Consider the following 5,100-nt stretch of genomic DNA (forward strand, 5'->3'; position numbering starts at 1 on the left):
GTGTATTTTGGACACGCTACAGCAAATCCTCCTGGAGACATGGGCGGCTCATGTTTCATGGTGGAGCAGACACAGCTTCCATTTGTTTGGTGCTATTCCTCCCGACTGCTGACCCTTGGATCTGCACTGCCCTTTAAAAGAAAGAGACTCTGTAGGGTGATTTGTTTGTGTTTACTGGTGTGTGGCAAGGCTTGTTTCTGACCAGAAACCCACCCTGTTTGGACAGTAGGGCTTCCACTGAGTAAACCTGACCACAGGCAGTGGACTGTGTAGGTACGAATCTCCAGGACTAGGGAAGAGCCAACTAAAGAGGCCTCCTGTGTCAGCCAGCCTTCCTGGGACAGTCCTGGGAAAGCTTCCTGGACTTGTTGCCAGAATGCCTGGAATGTCAGAAAGAATATGTTTATCTGTGACATGTTGGGTTATATATTAAGAAGTGGTTAGGACAGCTAAAGCTGTTCTCTCCCGATCTCTACTCCAGGGCATTTGCTTGGCTTTCTGAGTGAGCAGAGTTAAGAGCTCCAGATGCTGCTCCTGGGGTGAACACAGTGACTTTAATCTCCTGGGAGGCTCAGGTGAGTTGCTTGTCTTCCAGGATAAACGTGCCTACCTACGGGCAAGGAAAGGCCATGTGCGGGGCGATGTGAGGATGCCCGATGCACAGCAGCTTCCTGCTCATACCACCCACCCTTTTGTGCTCCAGCTCACCTGAAGTTCAAGTCTGATTAAAAAAAATAAGGAACGGGGGAAATAACATTTGTAATGGATAATAGCTGTTAATATATGAATAGGCTGTCTCACACCTTTGCTTACAGTACAGAAAGGAAGTGAGATGATGACACTAAATAAAACAGCAGGTAGGTTGCAAGGTAGAGGGAAAAACTGAAGAAGCTATTGTTTGGCCATGAATTTCAGAAGTAGGAAACTGCTCATATACATATTGAATAGGATCTAATTCTGTTCTCTGGGCTGGTATAGGGAAAGTCCAAGGTCTGAAAAGCTTGTGGGGATCTACCTTTAAGTTTCTTATTCTGTTCAGGTGAGCCCTCATTATGTGGATGGTATGTTAATACCATAGCCTCAAGTCAGGTAGAGCAAGCCAAAAGTCAGAGGAAAATAGCCTGAATTAAGCTACATCAGCATGGAGACCCTTTCATTGCTATCTCTGTGTTTATGTGCTCTATGTCTAAGAACGCAGTGGGAAAGACCATGCATTTTTCATGGTGCTTCAGAGATTGCTATAGCCAAAGCTCTACCTGAAGCTAAATAAGCAAACATTCTAATTTCCTTTTTTTTTTTTTTTTCAGCTCCAAACACAGTAGTTACTTCAGAGGGCACTGAGAAGGAAGGCAGGTATATTTGCGTTATGCCTGTGGATCTGTTGCCAAGCACACCGTCTTGCCACTGACACAAGAGCCAGTTTTGCCTGGCAGCACAGACATCAAAGCTCCCTCATGGAAAAGCAGCCCCGAATTTGGAAGAGGCATTTTATAATTTCCAACCATTTCATTATGGCATTAAGGTGCATTAATTGCTTCACAGCCATGTGGATATAGGGTGGGTTATAGTCATTGACTTAAGTCGACAACTTCCGTTTTGCTAAAGCTAGTTAGGAAAAAGCACTGCAAATGGGTTCCTAATGATCTCATAAACACTGTATTTCTTCTGATTGCTAAGTAGCTTCCTCTCCTTTCTTCTCTTCTTAATTCTCAGCTTCCAGTTCCTCTTCATTATGGTTATGAACAGCTGAACTCAGGCTCTGAAGTGCTATTTTCCCAGTGTTCTCAGGAACATGAAGACTTTTCAGTGATCATGGACAGACGGATGAATTGTCGTGGAGCTGCAGGGAGCCAGAAACGACGTGTGCTCTGACTAGAATCGAAGCATTTCTTTTTGAACCAATGGCAGGTCACTTCCGTAGTAAACACATCGACTGATGCTATGTCCCAAAAGAAGTGGCAAAACAAAATTACTTGACAACTTCAAGTTTTTCATTTAATGACTATCTATTGTAAACCAGAAAGAAACTTAAACATTATATCCATATTAATAAAGGCATGTATTGGAAAGCCAATAAATATGGTGTTTTTAAATGCTGAATGGTAAATCAAGTTGACTACATTGATAATCTGATTAAGTGGGTAGAAAGCTACTGTTGAAGACTCTCTTTTTTAAAGTTTATTTTATTTATTTTAAAGAGAGAGAGCACCAGTGGGAGGGGCAAGGGGAGGCGGAGAGAATCTCAAGCAGACTCCACACTGAGCACAGAGCCCCATGTGGGGCTCAGTCCCACAACCATGAGATCATGACCTGAGGCAAAACCAAGACTTGGTTGCTTAACTGACTGTGCCACCCAGGCACCTCTAAAGCCTCTCTTGATGCCATGGGGTGGGCGTACTGTTTGATCAGAATGGCAGATGAGTCTGTGGCCAACATGATAGGATGGCCTCCTTGTACTGTCATATCTAAACAATCACCAAAAGCTAAGAGAATTAATGGCCACAGACAACCAAGTACTGCAAGATACCCTTACAATTCAGGGAGAGAGAGATGACCTTGATTAGAGGTCTGCCTACCAAAATAATTAGCAGGACAGTAAGTGTTAGAAAGCAAGGCCACTTTAACACCCTTATTTTTTTTTCATTTTTCTTCACAAATACAATTAAGTATGCAATTAGTGTAAAGATGATAGCATCCATTTTATTAAAGGTATTTCCCATGTATCTTTGTAAGAAGTTATTTTTCTAAAAATACACACTTTCTGCCAAATTTCTATGATATTTACACAGAACCTACTGAGGATTAAGTGTTTTCCAAGAACCTTAGCATTTCCTGTTGGAGTTTTAGACAATCCCTTCTAACAGCTGTGGACAGAAACCCAAGCCACAACTGTCATGAATGACCTCCAGTGTTTAGAACCTAAAGAGCAAACAAACACTTACTCCACTAAGAAATGCAGTTCTGGACAGAGCATGAGCTTTGCCATGTTTTACCTTCTCATAACAATTTACTGGAAATTAATTTGAGAGTCACCCAACCATTAGCTGTTCTAGAAAATATAAAAGTTATCCAACAAGCACTGTCCCCCACCCCCACCCACGCACACGATACTCTTGGATGCTAATAAAAGAGAGGAGGGGTAAGTTTAAATTTAAAATTATATACTTCATTTTTTTCCCTCCTGAATGTTTGTTTTACCTTTCAGGTCACTGGTTTCCATAAATTCCCTGTATCTTAGCAGTATAGAAGATATTTTTAAACATAGCTCTTATGCTGGAGTGTACATTAAATATTTGTTCAGCTGATTAAAACAGTTCTACATTTATTTAATGTTTGAACAGTAAACAGTTTATTGAAAACTGAAATGTCTTTTTATACATACACGTACGCTCACACAGACACACCTCTCAGAAGACAGGCTTCTGTTATGAAGTTTCTCAACTTATACTACTGAGTATAAACAGCCCTGGGATAAGACCCATTTTCACAGTTATCTCCAGGGAGGGCTGTGTCCAGGAGGCGCTGGTCCAGGTCCAGGGTGGACAGTCATATTGCATAGGCAGCAGTAGCAGTAATGGAGTAGTCAGTGGCTTAAAACCAAGAAAAGAGTGTTGTGCTGATAGAAACATTTATCTTAGGGGGGAAAAATACATGGTCTCAGTTATTAAAGACAGTGCAGACACACCTCAGTAGTAGTGTTCCCTGCCCTCTACCCTGGTTTGTTAAAACAGAAGATATTTTGACCTCAGATAAGCTGGGAAAAGTTGAGATTACTTTGAAGAATGACAAACAAATGGAAGATAAACCTCGTAGCAGTGCCTTTGTTTTGTCATCTATGAAGCCTGAGTGAACCAGAAAGGAAATAGTCACACTGTTTATGTTAGCTTCTTCAATCACCTGTCACTAGGAGATTGTATATGTTATTCTATTAATTCTCACCATATCTCTGGCTAAGAAGGTATGTGTATATAATCTCAGCGTACATTCTGTTATCAAACATGGTGCTATGCAGTGCACTGGTTAAATAAGTCTGGCTGCTTCTACCATATATAAGTTGCCAACTATGAGGGTTGGGATGTAATGGTTTAAAATTACTTAATATCATCAACTATATGAGAAAAAAATTTTCAATTATTTATTTATTTATTTATTTATTCATTCATTCATTCATTCATTCATAAGAGACACAGAGAGAGGCAGATGGAGAAGCAGGCTCCCAAAAGGGAGCCCAATGTGGAGCTTGATCCCAGGACCCCGGGATCACACCCTGAGCCAAACGCAGACGCTCAACCACTGAGCCACCCAGACATCCCTGAACAGAGCAAAATTTAATCTTCTCTGGTTTCTCTGAGTATTTTCATATCATGTAACACTTCAGATTCTCTATTTTGAACATATTATTGTAACATTGGTTTGAAAATTTACAATTAAATGAGACTTTCCTTTTAGAAATAGACAAATACATATATCAGGATAATCAATTTATTACGTGATAGCACATTCTTAAAAACATAATTGAGCTAGAAGCCCATTAATGGAAAAATGGTTAAATTATGAGGTAAAAATAAAGTGGAATATCATAAAAAAACATAAAAAGGTGGAATATCATGCAGTGCTTAAAAGGAATGAAGTTGATCAGCATATACTTACATAAATGCATATTTAAGACAAATTTTTTTATTGGAGTTCAATTTGCCAACATATAGCATAACACCCAGTGCTCATCCCATCAAGTGCCCCCCTCAGTGCCCGTTGCCCAGTTACCCCCACTCCCTACCCACCTCCTTTTCCACTACTCCTTGTTCGTTTCCCAGAGTTGGGATAAGACAAATTTTTAATGAAAAAAAAGCAAGTTGTAAAAGATTGTGTCTAGTAAATGCCACTTTTGCTAAAAAGAAGACAAATATCCATATGCTTACACGACCCCAGAGGCATGGGAATTTCTGGGAAGATACAGAAGAAACTATTTACCATAGTTACATATACAGAGTGCACATGTGGCAGGATGGAACTTTAAATATTTGCTTCATTCCATCTAAGCTGTTGGATTTATAATTTACAACTCATAAAATATATAAAATAAGACTCATCAAATTATTT

The 5,100-nt window shown here is 40.0% G+C and overlaps 1 long non-coding RNA gene across 2 annotated transcripts; it reads left to right on the forward strand.

Annotated features, from left to right (window-relative positions):
- Positions 1-442: 442 nt before the first annotated feature.
- LOC112643835 (uncharacterized) lies at positions 443-2,066 on the forward strand. Of its 2 annotated transcripts, none has more exons than XR_004812124.1 (3): positions 443-575; positions 1,308-1,557; positions 1,714-2,066. It is a non-coding gene; the product is annotated as an uncharacterized LOC112643835 (long non-coding RNA). The 2 variants fall into 2 exon arrangements; XR_004812126.1 differs by having other exon boundaries at positions 1,308-1,522.
- The last annotated feature ends 3,034 nt before the right edge of the window (positions 2,067-5,100 follow it).

The sequence above is a fragment of the Canis lupus genome, chromosome 1 (genome assembly GCF_003254725.2).
Source record: "Canis lupus dingo isolate Sandy chromosome 1, ASM325472v2, whole genome shotgun sequence".
NCBI classification, from domain to species: domain Eukaryota; kingdom Metazoa; phylum Chordata; class Mammalia; order Carnivora; family Canidae; genus Canis; species Canis lupus.